The 19,995-nt window shown below is 44.5% G+C and overlaps 1 protein-coding gene across 1 annotated transcript in view; it reads left to right on the top strand.

The window, feature by feature from the left end:
- grpr (gastrin-releasing peptide receptor) overlaps positions 1 to 19,995 on the top strand; it is a 67,026-nt gene that overhangs the window by 15,185 nt on the left and 31,846 nt on the right. The gene's annotated exons all lie outside the window — the stretch shown is intronic.

A 19,995-nucleotide genomic window follows, 5' to 3' on the forward strand; every position in this document is an offset into this window, starting at 1 on the left:
ATTCACTTCAAAGATCACAATAAATACAGATTCTGCTTACAATTAACACTTTGTACTATACTTGTCAGCTTAGGTTCTTTGTGTGACTTGTAAGAGCTCTCATTCTCTTGGTAATGTTCCGATGTTCTCTGCTATTCATTCCGTTTGGTACAGCTGGCTATGATTGTCAGCCTCTTTATTTATAGACGTCAAGAGGGAGATGCCTGGATCCCATTGCTATTGGAGAGTGCTGTGTGGACAGAAAATGGCAGATGTCCATGTGCTTAGGCAGCAGCTCCCAGGGAGTCTCTGGCACCTCTTGTAAACCAGGCAAAGTCACATCCTCACTTGTGTTACGGCTGAGTAGTGACTGTTGCCTGATGCCTCAAGGGAATAGGGAAGACCTCTTTTGATTGAAGTGAGTCTATGAAAGTACATAACAATGGGCATTCTCATTAGCTAACTCCAACGGGGTCTGTCAGCTATTGGTAGAGACTTACCTTGGGAAGAATAGCCTATATTTAACATAAAAAGCACAGGTAGGCTATTTAATACCATATATAATAAGATCTTTTACTTCAGTGTTGCTTTCCTGCTGTAAATGCTACACCTGCCCATACACCTCCTCCCTCACCTCCATTCAGGGCCCCAAACAGGTGAGGCAACACTTCAGCTGTGAATCTGCTGGAGTCGTCTGTTGTGTTCACTGCTGCCGATGCATTGGTGAGACTCATGGTAAGTTGGGGGACTACTCTATCGAGCAACTCTGCTCCATTCTCCACAAGGAGGACTTCATGGTGACCAGCTGTTTCAATTCTGATTCCTGTTCCTCTTATGATGTGCCAAGATGAAGCCACCCTCAAGGTGGAGGAGCAACACCTTATATTTCATCAGGGTAGCCTCCAATCTGATGGCATGAATATTGATTTCTTCCTCTGGTAAACAAATTTGTCCCTGCCCCCACACTTCCTCTGTTCCCCATTCTGACCTTTTACCTCTTCTCACCTTCTTATTACTTCCCCCAGGTCCCCTACTTCTTCCCTTTCAACTATAGTCCACTGTCCTCTCCTATCAGATTCCTTCTCCAACCATTGACCTTTCCCACCCACCTGGGTTCACCAATCACCTTCCAGCTAGCATCCTTCCCCTCTCTCTACCTTTTTACTCTGGCACTTTCCTCCTTCCTTCTCAGTCCTGAACATGATCCTTGGCCCAGAACGCCAACTATCTACTCATTTCCATAGATGCTGCTTGACCTGCTAAGTTCCTGCAGCATTTTGTGGGTGGTGCAGGAACTCTATATCCTTTGATGCCCTTTGCATTCTCAAACCTTGTGTGGAAGTTCTTATAGAGAACGTGCTTCATCTCTGGTCACAAGTGAGGTTCTGGAAGACTAGAGTGTCTAATGTCTTGTTTAGAAGGGGTAGCAAAAACAAGCCAGAAAGCTGGGGACTTAAGTAATAAAGAGAGGTTGCATAGGCTAGGGCTTTATTCCCTGGAATGCAGGAGATTGAAGGGAATCCTGATGGAGGCATATAAGATCATGAGGGGCATAGAACAGGGTGAATAGCACACAGACTTTTTCCCTGGAAGTGGGTGCTAAAAACAAGAGAGTGTAGATTGAAGATCAGATTTTTTTTTAAAAAAACATCAGGGGCAACATCTTGATGCAAAGGATGTTGCGTATTTGGACTGAGCTGCCAGAATTAGTAGCAGTGGAGAACACATGAGCAATATTTAAAAGCCTTCTAGATAAGTGTATGGGCAGGAGAGGTTCAGAGGGCTAAGAGTCAAATACAGGCAGATGGGACTTGCCAGCTGGGCGATATAGTTGGCATGGACATGCAGGGTGAAGGACGCATTTCCATGCTATATGACTCTATGACTATATTGTTTAAAGATCCATCAATCTCTGTCTTGAATATAGTCAGTGACAGAGCCTCTGCTATTGTCTTGGGGATGGATTTACCACCCGCTGGGTGAAGAATTTTCTTCTTGTCTCAATCCTGAATAGCTAGCCTCTAATTCTGAGACTGCTGTTTCAAGATGGCCCAGCTAGTGACAACATCATTTACCCTATTAAGCTGTGTAACCATTTTGAATACGAAAATGAGATCAGCACTAACTTTGTTAAACAGAGTACAGGCCTTGTCTGCCTAACCACTTATGTGTTAAACTGAGCAACGCACGCAAAATTCTGAAGGAACTCAACAGGCGAGGCAGCATCTTTAGAAAAGAGTAAACAGTTGATATTTCGAACTGAAACCCTTCCTGGTCCTGATGAAGGCTCTTGGCCCGAAACATCGACTTTTTATTCTTTTTCCACAGATGCTGCCCGGCCTGTTGAGTTCCTCCAGTATTTTGTGTGTGTTGCTTGGACTTGCAGCATCTGCAGATTTTCTTGTGTTTGGGATAAACCTGCCAGGAATCAGACTGGTGAACCTTTGCTGTGGTGCTTCTAGTTTGCAGGGATCGACCGTGTTCTGCTGTTTGTTAACTAATAGCATACCCCCCTTTCAAAATGGTGGTGCATCCAGCTGTAACTGTTATGCTTGTTCTTAATAAAGACATCTTAGCGTGGGTTTAATGCCAGAATATTTTATTTATAGAATGGCTTCAGCTCAACAGTTAGCTTGTGTGACCAGCTCACCATTGTCACTTCTGGTTCCGTGGTAAACCAATCACATTGCCCACTGGGAAATGAAGTTCTTTATTATGCACACACATAATAGCCCAGATTCCTCCTTTAAAGATAAGCAAACAAAGGACTGGTTGGCATCTATCTGTCTCAAAGGGCAATGGGTGATGATCATCACCATCATAAGCCTGGGCAGAAGGTATGGAGACCCTGAGATGCCCAGTTATCAAGATCCCTCCCTCAGCTCACCAGTATAGTCCAAAGGAAAGGTTTTGAAGCAATATGTTTGGCACCAGCTTGGCTGCAGGAGCTGCTGGAAGGATGTTCAGTGACGTCCAGCCACCTTAGGGGCTCCACTCTGGATTCGCTGTCTGGGTTTACTCTCCCGAGGCTGCCCACAAGGCAGAGCGGCTATTAACCTTTAGCTGGGAATCTGTCCACAAGTACCAGGGCATGTCCACACACCAGTGGGCCAGCGTGCTATGTGTGCAGGGGCCAGACCTCCTCCCTGCCCTCTGTAGTTCAGCCTGAGTCCAAAAGGAGTTCAGTTTCCTTATGTCACCAGTGAGGTGGCACTACATGAGACTTGCTGTTGGATAAGCTTATGTACTGGCAGGGAGAGATGTACACATTCAGCTCTCTTTTTCGCAAGACTGCTAGCCAGTGGAAGCTAAAAGTGAGAGTAACAAGCACTACCCACTACACTACAACACTGGACACATCACAACAATCATTTTGACACAAAAGACTTTGTCCTTATAAACCTACAAGGAACATTAATCCTTTCCAACAAAGATACTTGTATCTAAATTAACTTCAATTTTAATGAGCAAATTCAGTCCCTTATTCACTCAATTACTTTCAATCAGTCTCCGAGGTGGTTTGATAATCTTTTTGGTCTGCTATTTGTTTTCACAGAGGTATTGCATTAATATTAGTGTCTTTCTGAGAACTCTGACCAACGTGTTCATTTTTTCACATCCTTCTGCCAAGATCCTATCTGTTCGTCTCTCTTCTTGTTCTTGCTGTGTGACCATAATTCGTTCCATATGGAGGCCTAGACAGCATCCATATGATCAGCCACTCTTTGCGCAAGTTCTGACTGATTCTGTCTCAATTCACAAAGCTCTTTCCGTTGATTGCATGTCATAGATAGCAACTCTTCCTGCTGGTTTGTGTGGAACTGTTGGTATTGTTCTGACTTTGGGAACTGTGTGATCTCCTCATCTTTTTTAATTTTCCTCTTTAACTTCAAAGAGAATCATGGAGATATTTTTGATTTCCAGGGTTTAATTGGAAGTCAATGAGAGACAGATTTTGAGGCGAAGAGTGCATAACCTGGGTGGTGGGAGTCCCTGATGATGGATGCTACTTTCCTGTAATAATTCTACACATATATGTGCTTAATGATGAGGAGGGCTTTACCCGTGATGGACTGGGCCATCTCCACTACTTCATGCAACCATATCTGTGAAACCAGATACATGAGACAAAGGTGGCAGAGATTCCAGACCATAACAGACTAAAAGTCTACCCTGCACATCAACGACAGTGATGCTTCTCTTCCTGACAGGCTGATAGTTTTTTTAATGCTCAGTTAGATGTATGGAATGATGTGCCGGTGAGGGAGACCTCCCCCAACCCCCCACCCCAAGGAGTAGGCACTCAGTCTGGCCAGAGCTGATGTGAGGAATCAATATATAGAAACATAGAAAACTTACTGCACAATACAGGCCCTTCTACCTCACTACCATCCAGGACCCCAAACAGTCCTTCTAGGTGAGGCAACGCTTCACTTGTGAGTCTATTGAGGTCATTTACAGTGTTTGGTGCTCCTGGTGTGGCCTCCTGTACGTTGGTGAGACCTAATGTAGATTGGGAGACCGCTTCACTGAGCATCTACGCTCCATCCACCAGAACAAGTGGGATCTCCCAGTGCCGCCCATTTTAATTCCACTTCCCATTCCCATTCTGATATGTTCATCCATGGCCTCCTCTACTGTCGTGATGAGGCCACACTCAGGTTGGAGGAGCAGCGCCTTGTATTCTGTTTGGGTAGCCTCCAACCTGATGGCATAAACATCGATTTCTCTAATTCCCGGTAATCCCCCCCAACACGCTCCCCTTCTCCAATTCCCGTCCCCTTTTCCCTCTCTCACTTCATTTCACCAATCAACTTCCCAGCTCTTCACTTCATCCCTTCCCCCCCCCCCCAGGTTTCACCTATCACCTTGTGGTTCTCTCTTCCCTCTCCCCACCTTTTAAATCTACTCAGTTTTGTTTCTCTAGTCCTGCTAAAGGCTTTCGGCCTGAAACATCACCTGTACTTTTTTCCATAGATGCTGCCTGGCTTGCTGAGTTCCTCCAGAATTTTGTGTGTGTTCCTTGGATTTCCAGCATCTGCAGATTTCCTCTTGCTTGTGCTTCCAGTCCAAGCTTGATGTTCACTCTTGCCATCCCATTCTGATGCCCTCCCCTTCTGATCTCTAACCACTACCTGCCTGTTCCACCAACCCCAGGCATCTCGGAGCTCAGTCTTCTACACAGGCTAGGAAGAATTATACTGATTCTGTTCCTGTAATTCAGAAATGGAAACTGCTGCAAACTCCCAGCATTAACAAGCACTAAAGTCACTGACATAAAGATATTTATTAGCTCATTACCAGAACCCAAAGTAAATAGTCAAGTTAAAACTAAATCCCAAAGATGACCATGGTAGGAGCCATGTTGTGAAATGCAGGCAAAGAAATGTGTTTATATGGAAGTGTTCTGCTTGTTGTGAAGATAAAATTTTGCTCTGTTTATAATGAGTGGGCTCATGTTGTTGTTAAAATAGCCTTGCAAAGAAACTTTGCAGGCTTTTTAATATTTTCTGAGCAATACCCAATGCATTTTCACCTCCTACGGTTGTATGAAAGCACTTTTGAGACAATGACATTAAGTAACAGCCGAGTTTCAATGAAGCTTTCTGCTCTTATATAAATCATATGGAAATAAAATTCCAATCAATGTTTGTATTTATACTATTTGTCTTCTTTTGCACATTGGTTGTTTATCAGTGTTTGTTTATGGTTAGTTTTTCAGTTCTGTTGTATTGCTTTATTTTTCCGTAAAATCCTGCACAAAAAATGAATTTCAGTGTAGTATATGTTGATATATATGCACTTTGACAATGAATTTATTTTTATTTTGATTTGAACCACTTTTAGTGCATTCCTGCTTCCAAGCCAGTAACTGGAATATGTCGTTCAAAGTGAAAAGTTCAGCATTAAACTCTCAGTGGATTCTTATTAGGACATTACAGCTTTAGGCTCAGCTAGTTAGAATTGTCAGGAGTTATGTTTAGCCATATGTCTGGGGTAGTACGACTGCGATTGACGTAGCTCATGGTGACATGAAGACTTGTTTATCACATGCAATAAAACAAACCAATATTTCTACATTTTGTCTCTGAGTCATGAATATTATACTAGAGCTTTTTTATTATATCAAAAATGTCATAGTGCCATGAAGTATAATAGTTCTTAAAAATGTCCAGCATTAGTGTATCACATGCATGCTGTATGGATTAGGCTAATTACCTCAGGAAATACCTTTAATGATCCTATTTGCTGTGTTAGAAATCTCAGTGCACTAAGAATTGCAATAATCCACAATCCAGTGTACAAAGGGCAGGGAACTAATGAATTTGTGAACTTGTAATTTTCTAAGCAGAGTTTTCTCACTTAAAGGAAGTCATCCGCATTAACGTGTACATGGTCCAGAAGCAGCAGGAAGCCATGACAATCTGCTCACTGCTCTCTTCCAGCTCTCTGTCTTGTTACAGCAACTCTGCGTCAGTCAATCTCTTCTGTCGGGGCTTTGGATTCCGGTGCCCGAGCGCCTTGACGGATTCCCAACCCGAATCCAGTGTGTCTTGCACTTTGAGCCATAGCCAACTCTGTGTTCTATGGACTGAGCCAAGATCGCCTTCGTCATCTCTCTCTTGACTGGGCGAACTCTGGCCTGGCCCACACTAACTGGGAAATAAAACTACCATCTATAAGAAATATGAGGAACTCACCATTGAGATGTGCTGGATCTTGGACCATCCGGCAAGTGGATCAGATATTTTGCCTGCATCAAGGCTCATGCTTGGTGCTGGGTTACATCATGGAATTCGGGATCCTCGTGACAGAGTGCGTCTGGAATTTGGAAGCATTGCTGACTCATTACCAACATGGCCTCCCAGAGCACTTGAAAGGTGAGCTGTTTACCCAGGATTTGCCCACCAACCTCAAAAGCCTCGTCCCTCCCTCTGAACTGACAAACACCTTATGGGACAACCCTCCAGATCACCAGCCAGAACCCCAGTTCCATTCTCAGAATCATTTCAGGCTGCAGGACCCTCACCAGCAACGTCTGTAGAACCTATGAAGGTAAGGAGACTCCCTCCCAGCCCCAAGAGCATAAGTGTCAGTGAAGAAACACCTTGGACGCTTACTGTGGAGCATCTGGTCACCCACGCATCAAATGCCCCCTGCATCCTGGAAAACGGAACAACCAGGTAGAGACAAGGGCCCTTCTATCTGGTAAGCTCCTCCCCCCTCCCCCCCAGACCCTCGTGACCATAGCCCAACTCACTTTCTCTGTCCTCCTCCACACCCCGATGGCTCTACGAGCACAGGAGGCTCCGGTGGATTCTGACGCTGCAGGCAACACTTTGGATCAGACTCTGTGTGTGTGCAGCTTGGACTCTCGCACTCCTTCTGCTTTACAGCCACTGACAAACATCCCTTGAGATCTGAGACAGTCAAAGTGTGCAGACGGTCCGTGCATATGAACATCGGAGAGTAGCACAAGTCCATCCAATTCCTCCTGATTGACTCACCCAACACTCCTCTCATCTTAGGTAACCCCTGGCTCTCCACTCACAACCCTCATTTCACCTGGTTGTCTAGTTCATTACTGAGTTTGGGACCCACCAGCCTGCAACCTCAGGTAACTAACTTCACCCTGTAAATCCGTAGAGGCTGAGGAAACCCTTGACTTCACCAAACTCCCGCAGGAATTCCAGGATTTAGCCATTGCCGTCAGTAAAAAGGAAGACAGCACCCTGCAACATCAGAGACGACATGACTGCGCAATCGACCTCCTCCCGGGCACCTCACCTCCTAAGGTCATGTGTTCTCCCTCTCCCCTCCTGACACCAAAGCCGTGACTGACTACATCACCAAAGTGCTATGTTATGGCTTCATTCGACCACCCCAGTCCCCAACCTGTGCAAGGTTCTTTATTGTCAAAAAGAAAGATGGAGGTCTTGTCCCTGCATCGACTATTGTAGACTCAACAGTTGTGCTACTCTCTCTCCTTGATGGACAGTGCATTCAAAACTTCAGAATTTCCAACAGTCCAGCCTTTTTCCAAGCCTTCATTCTTCTGAGATATGCTACACACGTATGTGTTTGTCTACCTAAGTGACATCCTCATTTTCTCTAAGACCCCAAGACCATGGCTGTCGCATCCATTTATCGGCTGATGGGAAAAACTGAGTCCTTCCTGATTTGAACTGACCACCAGAACCTCATGTCCATACAACCGACCCACCAACTCAACCCAGCTCAGACTCATTTGGCACTCTTCTTCAAACAATTGAACCTCGCCATCTCCTAATGAACTGGTTCCAAGAACACTAAGGCAGATGCCCTGTCACAACAGTTCAACCCAGCTGAAATGGAGGTCGATCATCAGCTCATCATTCCATCCTTGCAAATACTTGCCCTGATCAACTGGGATCTTAAGAACCAGATCCACCTCTGACAACCTTATGTATGGCTGGTGGCCGGGTGCTCTAAGGCACTCCAGTGGGCCCACTCTGCATCCTTCTCTGACCATACAAGCACACGACAGACCCTGGATTTTCTGCAATGCCGGTTCAGTTGGCCCACCATGATCACAGATATAATTCAGTTTATCGCTGCCTGCCCAATTCAATTACTCCAACCAGAGACCCTCTGGGCTCTTTTGGCCTCTACTGGTATGTCAGCCACTGTGGTCCCAAATTGCCATGGATTTCATCATGGGTTTGCCACCTTCTGGTGGGGCCATGGTGATCATGACAGTGGTGGACTTGTTCTCCAAGGCAGTCCATTTGATTGCTCTCCCCAAACCCATCAGCCTCTGAGATGGCAGATCTGGTTCTTCAATATGTAGTTCATCACCAAGGCTTCCCTGAGGACATTGTGCCGGACCAGGGCTCACAATTTATCAACTGCTTCTGTCAAGCCTCCTGTTCCCTCCACCACACCTCAGTGAGTTTGTCCTCTGGCTATCACCTGCAGACCAGTGGGCAGTCAGAAAGCGTTAATCAGCAACTGGAGAAATTTCTGCAATGTTTTGCCACCTTTAAACCTTCCACATGGAAGAAGTATCCACTCTGGGCCGAAGTGTTCCCCACAGAGGAGCCAATGGTGGAGGTATCCTCCACCAGGGCCCTGGTTTGCCACTTCCAGAGGCTTGGAAGATGCACAAAGGGCCGTCCTAGTTGGCATTTCAACTGCCAGTGGTACCCAGCCAGACTACTTCAGTCTGGGGACCGTGTCTGGCTGTCCACCTGAGATCTGCCCATGTGCACCAACTCCCGCAAGGTCTCAGCCTGGTCTATCGTTCAGAATCACACCTACCTTCCACGTGCCCTGCCTCAAGCTCATTGTCCATGGACCACACGGACCCACCTGAGCCTGCACTCTGGAACCTAGGATGATGGAAGGTGATCCCAGTGTATATGGTTCACCAGTTGATGGGTGGGGTGCACATTACCTTGTCAACCTGGAAGGTTATGATGTAAAGGAGAGACATTGGGTACCATCCTGTTTCAACTTGGATCCATCGCTCATCAAGAAGTCCCATTGGATCCATCCAGATCATCCTGGGCCTGCCCTGGGGGTGGGGAGGGGGTTTCTGTCAGGCCTGCACAGGCAGGCACCTCCCAGTCTCTACCTAGCTAACCGGAATCATCTGCCACTTGTTTCAATCTCATCACTTGCAGCCTACTTAAACCCAGCTCTCATCCACATTTGTTCTTCGCCATCAAACCAGCTAGCCTCAGCTAGTTGTTCCTAGTCTTCAGTTACCTTATTGCCTTGTCGTGTTAAGTGTCTGTTCTCTCATGGCTTGTTATTTTGCAGTTTACTACTAAGGTGATCCATCACTGCTATATCATCTCCGCTGCTATGCATTTGGGTCAAGTCTCCTCTACATTCCCTAATAGATTCATTGTAGGGGGTTGGCCAAGTGCTGACATTTTGTCCATCTCATCTGCCCCCTCAGGTGCACAAAATGTCATCACCAGGCCAACCCCTATGATTTTATACACAGCAATTAAATCTTCCTTCAGCCTCTTCTGCTTCAAAGAAAACAAACCCAGCTTATCCAGTATTAAATACAGTTTTTGAGTCCTGGCAACATCCTCATAAATTGCCTCTCTAGTGCTGCAATGAGTAAAGCTGATGCCACCCAGATTGAGTCCTGACCTTGGGTGCTGTCAGTGTGGAATTTGCTCATTCGCCCTGTTACTGGGTGGGTTTCCCAGCATGCTCCATTCCCCTCTCACATGCAGGTTGTAAAGTTAATTGGCCACTGAGATTGCCCCTAGTGTATTGGTTAGTGATGGAATTTAGGGAGAGTTTGTGAGAAGAAGGGGAAAGTAAAATGGGATTAGAGTAGGATTGCTAGAAGTAAGTGCTTAATTGACAGTACAGATGGGCTGAAGGTCATGTACTCATTCTGTGTAAATTTATTATTCAACTTCATCACAGCCTTCTTATATTGTAGTGACCAAATTGATAGGTAGCTCTGGAGTAATTCATTTTTTCAGTACACCTTTGGTGAATGGAAAGAAAACACATGGAACTCTCTTCCAGAGGAACAAAAAGCTCTTCATCTATTTCTAATTCCTTCCCGGTCATCTCATTGAGCGTCACCAGTGAGGCCTTACATTTGCCTTGTGTTCATGTCGGTGTTGCATCATCTATTTCTCTTCTGTTGTATGTTAAATGGATGGCTGGTCAGAAGTTACACCCCGATGGTGGGTACTGCAGGTTTAATCTGCAGGTGTCACTACCTGCAGCTGCCCCACAGCTTCAGCAATGGGGGGGGGGGGGGGTGGAGTGTGTGTGTGTGTGTGTCTCCTCCAGTCCCCTGCCACATTCCAAAGATACACAGGTTGGTACATTAATTGGCCTCAGTAAACTGTACGCACAACCCCACCTCCTGAACTTTTGAAAGGGAATGCTGAAAGAGTCAGGGCGGAATGAACAGACATGTGAGAGACAGAGAGAAACAAGTAAGGGAATGGAATTGATGGCATTGCACTGAGACCAAGCATAGACTCGATGGGCCGCATGGCCACCTTCTATAAGGATGATCACTGAGAAATGGGAGTATTTTAACTCCCAGAACTCATTAGGATATAAAGTAACCCTAACAAGATTTGTGAGTGACAATGCATAAGGCCTGTATCTTGCAGTTACAAGTGGGTTTGAAGCTGTTTTGCAGACTGCTCTCCTAAAACCAGCTCAGAGTTACAATCATGCTGTTGTTTCTTTAAATAAGCTGGTTAAAGTGAGGGAGCTTAAGTGAACAGAAATATTTCTTTCAGCGCAAGTGAAAAATCATGCAGTGAAATGCAGATCCCATGATGTGAAATACTGCTTTGCCCTTTATTTTGAATTATGCCTGCCTTCTGTGTGATCCACAACAGCATACAGCCAGACCCATTCGACGGTTCGCGTCACAGCAGCAGCACACTTTGATACAAACCTGGGGAAAAGCCGCTTATGGGACTACAGGTCAACCCTGAGGAACGTACCTCCTGGTGGCAAATCAAGGCACTGTACTGACATGTAGCACGGAAACAGGTCCTTCGGCCTGCAGAGTCTTTGTTGCCCATCAACCCCCAGTTGCACTGATCCGACATTAATCCTACATGGAGGGATGAGACACAGATGCCGCCTGGCCTGCTGAATTCCTCCTACAGTTCTTTTTTGTTACATTAACTCCGTCTTTGTTATTCCTTCACCCTTGCCCCACCTGGCTCCCTCGTTCATACCACCTCTCCCAGAGTCTACCTCTCATCCACACATATTCACAAACGCCAATCCACTCATCTTTAGGATGTGGGAGGTAACCAAAACCTGCAACGGAAAACCACCCGGTCGTATGGAAAATGTGCACCACAGTCGACTCCTCTGACTGAAGGCAGAAGGGGTTAACTCTGGCCTCAGCATTTAGAGGGCAGAAACAATTCAGTAATTTACACTTGATCATGTGTTGATTAGCAGTTAGTGTGCTGTAACCTTTATATTAAAATGTTATTAAAAAGCACCAAGGTTAAGGTTATCACTATAAAAATATTGGAAGCTATTTACTCTCGACTGAGGGTAGGATATTATAAATGCAGATGGATTCAATTGCTATGAAATCCCTTTGTGGAAAACAGATGGAAAATCAGTACCTTGGAGGGGTAAACACAGCATTCACAATGTTAAATACAAACGGAAAATGATAAAATAGCTCAGCCAGCCAACAGCTTACCAATATTATTTCAGACTTCCTGTATTTGCAATTTTTGTTTTGATTTTTCACTCCCAAGGTTAAATTGCACATGAAGCGTGGCAATTTTAGCAGTAGGTTCTGAACCCCTTATTCCAATTTGAAGATTCAAACTTGAGTCTCTGTCGATATTCCAAGACTGGAGATTAAGGGGAATCTGCAAGGCTCATCCTGCTTTTAATGGGTTGAGTTTCCTCTGTCTGGACTCATCTTTTATTGTGACAGTCCATTGCCGTGTATCCTGTGAAGCTACATAGCACTGAGCAGGCTGACCCTCACCACCCGCCCAACAGGCAAAGTGGGGAGAACTCCGACTGGTGAGAGATTATATATGAGACTCTGTCCTGTTTGAGCTTGTAGGACTAGATTTATCAATCTCTTTGATAAGCAGATCCTAACTTGGATCATAGCATAGAGATCTTGAGGTGGGTCTTGGGGGGGGTGAGATGCTTCCCGGGTCTTCAGATGTGCACCCCCCATTCTTAGATATTTCATCAGTTTAAACCCACTACATCTCCAGAGGGCTCAACAGTGCAACCTGGCATCCCAGGTGCACCCCCTTCACATCTGGCCACCAATGAGTTATTTTAGGGCCCAGGTGCCATCACTCATAACCAATGGCTACTTCGCTCGGCTACCTCAGGGAGTTCCTTTATAGCTTGCTGCTGGCCCTGGCCTCAGACTCCCAATCCCTTCAGCAATCTGATCGTGGAAGTAGCCACAAATCAGCACCTTCCATCCACACCAGCTCAGCGTATCTTACATGTTCCCATTGATATGCCTCGCAGACTGCATCTTCCCAGGGCACTGTGAGCTCTGAGCCTTCAGACTGCTGGACCACAACACCAAGTTTGGTCTGAGTGTTGTAGTGGCTATCTCTGGCGGGAATATTAGCCTTTTGTCAAAGTTGACAGCCATGTCCCAGTCACGAGCAGGCTCCAGTAGGCCTGACACCAACCGTGTCACTGAGGGTGGCACTGTCTGTCCTTGCCAGACAAAGGGGATGGTGGTTCTTCCAGTCATATGGGGCTTAGAGTTGTGGTTCAGCCTTTGCTTCTCCACAATGGATGCCAAACATCTGAGGACCTGGTTGTGTCTCCATGTGTATCTTCTTTGAGTGAAGCCTACTTTGCAAGATGAGAGGATGTGCTTGAGGTTTGCTATTCTTCCACATAGTTGACAAGCTGGGTCTTCACTGAGCCATTGGTTTAGATTTTTCGCAGTTGAGAGAACATCATAAACAGCTCTTACAAGGAGCTAGTCCTTCTTCCTTCCTTTTCCCTTAAGTCTTTCCAGCTGAATTCTCTTTTCTCAGTGTTTTCTCACCTTGTCCACTGCCCCTGTTTTGCCTGGGACACTGCTCCTGCATACCTCATCTGCTCCTCCTGTCGCTGTACTTCCACCACCACCATAGCTTGCCTCTGCTTTTGTGTTGTGCCAATGAGCCTTCTTCCAGATTGCACCTGGCCCACCATGTCTGCAAACCCAAATGCTGCTCTTGCCTGTTTCACTGACTCTGCTGGACACCACTTTCTCCTTGTTAAGGTCCTGGGTGTAGTATCCTTGACAACACTCTCATGAGATTCCAAGAGAGTCATCTCAAGCCTCACCTTGGCACACTTGAACTCTTCAGTCAGCTCCGTGACAGGCAACTCCGGAGCTCAGTTGCCGTACGGGTAGATGTTACTTAGCAATCTCAGTAGACCCATCCACTTCTTAATGAAGGAACCACCTTTTCAACATGAATGATGGGAACTTCATATGGAGTCAGTGGCCACAACACCTGAGGGAGCAATCAAAAACTGAAGGTACCAGAGCTTGAGGTTTCCTAGCAGCAAGGTCTTATCGATAGCTTTAAGCCCTTTGGTGATTTCTTCTCTCAGCAGTTTCACTTTATTTGTATCACTGAGGTTTACGGCATACCAATGCCCCAAGCTTTTAACTGCCATTTCTGAGACAGTAGGAATTATTTTCCCATCCTCATGGAAACTATAGTCGACCAGCCTTTCCTATAGAAATGCTCCTAGACTTCTTTGTTTTAGTAATCATTCAGACCCATTTGATGTTTGAATGGAGCTTCTCAAGCAACTGTTTGGTACATGGGATGATAGTTATCAGGATGGTTAAATCATCCATAAATGCCCAGATTGGGGGTAGTCCCAAATTCAGTCATTCTCCTCCTACTACCCATTTAGAAGCTCTAGTGATTACTTCCATTGCCATGGTAAAGGCCAGAAACGGTGCAGCCTGCCATTATGCCCATCTCCACAGGCTCCAGGTTGTGTTGTTCTCTGTGGTTATCAATGAGAACCAGAGATCTCAAAAGAAGTCTTTGACCAGGGTTGTGACACATTCTGGTACATAGAAGAATTCAAATGAAGACCACAGGAGGTTATTTGAGACTGACCCAAAGGCGTTGGCTAGGTCTAAGAACAAGACATGGAGGTTTCGGCTTTCCCTTGTAGCAGATTGTCTTTGCTGCCAAATTATACCTGTGTGTTTAAATCAGCCAGAGAAACCCGGCGTTCCGCCTCCTGCACATGTATGTTGATGAGGTTGTTTTTCTCCAGGTAAGAAGACAACCTTTGTTCTATGACACTGAAAAATATTTGCCCTTCAAAATTTAATAGATTTATTTGCTGAAACTGTCCAAATTCTGAGGAATCTTTTCCTTTAGGAATTAGAATTCCACCTGCTCGCCACCATGCTATAGAAATAAGTTTATTCTTCCAAACCACCTTCATTTGCTTCCGTAAGAATTTCAGAACTCTTGGTGAAATTTTGTAGAGTTTGTACGTAACTCCATTTGGCCGTGGTGCTGAAGCAGCCCTTGTCCACTTTACTGCTTTTATTATCGCATGATATCTGGGGGGGGACTGATGTCAAACTGCTGATGTGGAGGTGGGTGGGTGGCATATCTGAAGGCATGGAGATGTGTTCAGCCCTCTGGCTGTCAGAGTATGTCAGTCAGCCTCAGATGATCTTCCAACTCTTCCTTTGACATCTTATCAGTTCCATTCTTCTGATTTGTGAAAATGCTTTTCACAAAATTTTAGGGGTCCTTGTCAGTGGTGTGAATAGTGTAGAGGGCTGTCAGAGGTTATAGCAGGACATCGATAGGATGCTAAACTGGGCTGAGAAGTGGGAGATGGAGTTCAACCCAGATAAGTGTGAGGTGGTTCATTTTGGTCGGTCAAATATGATGGCAGAATATAGTATTAATGGCAAGACTCTTGCCAGTGTGAAGGCTCAGAGGGATCTTGGGGTTCACGTCTATAGGACACTCAAAGCTGCTGCGCAGGTTGATTCTGTGGTTAAGAAGGCATACGGTACATTGGCCTTCATCAATAGTGGGATTGAGTTTAGGAGCCGAGAGGTAATGTTACAGCTATATAGGACCCTGGTCAGAACCCACTTGGATTACTGTGCTCAGTTCTGGTCATCTCACTACAGGAAGGATTTGGAAACTATAGAAGGGGTGTTGGCTGAATTGGGGAGCATACCTTATGAGAATAGGTTGAGTGAACATGGCCTTTTCTCCTTAGAGCGATGGAGGATGAGAGGTGACTTAATAGAGGTGTAAAAGATGAGAGACATTGATCATGTGGATAGTCAGAGGCTTCTCCCCAGGGCTGAAATGGCTAGCACGAGAGGGCACAGTTTTAAGGTGCTTGGAAGTAGGTACAGAGGAGATGTCAGGGGTAGGTTTTTCACACAGAGAGTGGTGAGTGTGTGGAATGGGCTGCCGGCAACAGTGGTGGAGGCGGATACGATAAGGTCTGTTAAGAGTCTCCTGGATAGGTAATGGAGCTTAGAAAAATAGAGGGCTATGGGTAACCCTAGGTAATTTCTAAAGTAAGTCTATGTTCGGCACAGCATTGTGGGCTGAAGGGCCTGTATTGTGCTGTAGGTTTTCTATGTTTTTATGTAGAATCATGTCCAGGTGCATTCCCTGACAACTCACTCACTATCGAATAGTTCTAAATAGTTTATAAAACTCTCTGCTAGTCATGGCAATTTATTAGTAGTTTAAATAATGAAAACATGTAAAAAATAACAATGGATTCAAATACTAACATGTAATTCAAAACATAGAAGTGAAATAAATCAAGTTCCTGTTCCCTCAGAGCTGTCCATAAGCCAGCCAGTCTTTAGCATCCAAACATTCTCCTCAGTGCGTTTCACCACCTGCCCGATAATGTGTCTCGATTTGGTGCAGTTCCCTGGAAATCATCACCTGTCAGACAGCACAATTATGGCAAATAAGTAAAATGTTTAATCTCATGCTGACACTACTTGATCATAGACTTCAGAAAAAGTGTCTCAGTTGTCTAAGGCTTAATTTTATTCCTTCTGTTTTGTTTTTGTAGTGTGTGATTTATTATTTACAATGCTTAGCAACAGTATATTCTTGGCAATACCAAGATTTCCTTCCAACTATAAACCTACCTTTTCTTTCTTTCTTGTTCTCTGAGATGCCGTGAAATGTAATTCATGCGTATCTTGTCATATGAAAGGGTCTGATGTGTACTAGGACACCACAGTAGTGTAGAGGTTAGCATGACACTATTATAGCTCAGGGCATTGGAGTTCAGAGTACAATTTCGATGCTGTCTGCGAGGAGTTTGTTTGTTTTCCCCTTGACTGCATGGGTTTCCTCCAGGTGCTCTGGTTTCCTCCCACATTCCAAAGACATATTGATTAATAGGTTGTTGTAAATTGTGATTAGGCTAGTGTTAAATTAGTGGGTTGCTGGGCAGCACAGCTTGCTGGATGGGAAGTGCCTGTTCTGTGCTGTAATTTTAAATAAAGCAAATAATAAATATAATGCAGAGGGTCTTGTCTATTACAATGTACTGCAGTAGAATCTATAGATGTCTTTTAAAATGTGTAGGCCTCAATACTTAATGTAGGCAGAATGTTTCAATCTCTGAAATTCATTGCACAGACGTTCCAGTTTAGTTTAGGATGGAGAATGAGTGGGATTCCCTCAGGTTCCCCCATTTCCTCCCACATTCCTAAGACTTGTACGCTATTAGTTGAATATGCCACTTTAAATTTCCCCTAATGTGTGGGCAAGTGAGAGAATCTGTGGGAGTTAAAAGGTTAGCTTTATTTGTCACACTTACATTCAAACATGCAGTGAAGTGCATCATTTGTGTCAAATCAAATCAGTGAGGAGTATGGTGGGCAGCCTGTGAGTGTTGCCACTCTTCCACAGCTAACGTAGTGTGCCCACACTCACTAACTCTAACCCTGCGTCTTTAGAACGTGGGAGGAAACTGGAGCACTCAGAGGAAACCTACGTGGTCACAGCGAAAATATACAAGCTCTTTCCTTGCTCTGTCACTCTACAGTTCACCTACCGACACAACCAATTGACAGATGACACAATAGTCACAGCTCTACACACCACCCTTACACATCTGGAGAAAAAGATGTTTATGTGAGAATGCTGTTCCTGGACTACTGTTCAGCAATCAACACTGTAATTCCCTCCAGCAAGCTCAGAGATCTCGGCCTTCACCCTGCCTTGTGCAGCTGGATCCTGGACTTCCTGTCAGATCGCCGGCAGATAGTAAGAGTGAGCTTCCTCACCTCCACCCCTCTGACTCTCAATACAGGAGCCCCTCAGGGCTCTAACCTAAGCTCCCTCCTTTACTCTCTGTATACCCATGACCGTTTTACCACCCACAGCTCCAATCTGCTAATTAAATTTGCAGTCAATATTGCATTGATTGGCCTACATTGATTATCTCAAATAATAACAAGGCAGTCTACAGAGAAGATATTATCACCCTGACACAGTGGTGTCAAGAAAACAACCTCTCCCTCAATGTCACAAAAACAAAGGAGCTGGTTGTGGACTACAGGCGGAATGGAGACAGGCTAACCCCTATAGATATCAATGGATTTGGGGTTGAAATGGTGAACAGCTTTAAGTTCCTTGGTACACACATCACCGGGGGTTTCATATGGTCTGTACACACTGGTTGTGTGGTGAATAAAGCACAATAGTGGTTCTTTCATCTCAGATGGTTGAAGAAGTTTGGCAGGAGACCCCAAAATCTAAGGACTTTCTACAGGGACACAATTGAGAGCATCCTGACTGCATCACTGCCTGGTATGGGAACTAACTTCCCTTAATTACAGGATTCTGCAGAGAGTGATGCGGAGAGCCCAGCACATCTGTAGATGCGAACTTCACACTATTCTGGACATTTACAGAGACAGGTACGTAAAGAGGGCCTGAAGGATCATTGGGGACCCAAGTCACTCCAACCACAAACTGCTCTAGCTGCTACCATCTGGGAAATGGTACTGCAGCATAAAAGCCAGGACCAACAGGCTCTGGGACAACTTCTTCCACCAGGCCATCAGACTGATTCATTCATACTGATACGATTATATTTTTATACTCTTTTGACTGTCCTGTTGTACATACTATTTATTGCAAACTACTATAAACTGCACATTGCACATTTAGATGGAGATGTAGTGTAAAGATTTTTACTCCTCATGTATGTGAAGGATGTAAGAAATAAAGTCAATTCAATTCAATTCAAACTGTGATGCTTGACACAACCTCAACAACAAATTTGCTGAGGATTTTGACTGCCACTTAAACTTACATAACTATTTTTGTTCAATTCCAGCTGGCAGCTTGAAAGGAAATTGTGAAATATATTGGTATACTGTCTGTCCCTATTAACACTTATTCCAGAAATGTTCAGAAAATGTCAATAAATGTACAACTCGTGTCACACTCTACATTACGTTATAGAATAAAACCAGAAACACAAAGATTGTGTTGAATCATTGTTTGAGTACTAAACCTGTGTGTGTCTCTGTCTGCATCTGTAGCCAAGCTCGTTCTTCCTAGCACCACACCATTCAGCATCAGGTTAGACCATTTCAGCCAAATATCCACTTCCCCATTCCCCCGCATTCTTTCCTATAAGTAGATACCTGATCTACAATTTCACTTCTGCAAAGTGTGAAAATGCATTTTGACGTGCATTTACAGATTTGTAAACCATTAGGAAGCAGCAAAAGTTTCCAGAGTTTTCTCCCACTCTTTGCTAAATGACCCTGAGGGCTTTTGCAAAATTCTATCACCACCTTTGCTAAAGACAGCTGACAAGAGGTGCCTTGCTTTATATAGCTTGATAACTCAGTGGTTTGGGATTTATACGTTTGCAAATCAGAGTTTAAGTAGCATTTATCTATTTCTCATTTGTCACATTAAAAGAAAAGCTTGCATTTATATGATGTCTTTCACAAATGCAGTGCCTTACAGCCAATTAGATAATCTTTTAAAAATGCAACTGCATTGTAATGAGGAAACATAAAAGCTAATTTTTATGCAACTGGATCTGTAAGATATATTGATCTATAGAAGACTAGAACTTTAGCACAACACTGTGATTTGAAAATAATTATGACAGCAGTCTGTGCCAGAGATGTCTGGGACACTAGCAGAAGAACTGGTAGAAACAAATAAAAGGTTTGCATGTTCACACCATTGGCTTTTCAAGGCATATTTCCATCTCTCTGAAGTAGTCACGGAAATACATATGTTCCCTGCCTTTGAAGTTTATATTGATGTGATCCATATGGGTATTTTGAAATAAAAGTTCACATTGAACATTAAAATTTAAGGATTTGATGTTCAGCAGTGGATGTGGTCTTCAAGAAATGCCAAATGTGAGGCAAAAACAAAGATGGGGATTAAATGAGAGATTGTCAACAGGTCAGGCACCACCAAGTTCATCTTTCAGTCTGAA

The sequence above is a fragment of the Hemitrygon akajei genome, chromosome 5, assembly GCF_048418815.1.
Source record: "Hemitrygon akajei chromosome 5, sHemAka1.3, whole genome shotgun sequence".
Lineage (NCBI taxonomy): Eukaryota > Metazoa > Chordata > Chondrichthyes > Myliobatiformes > Dasyatidae > Hemitrygon > Hemitrygon akajei.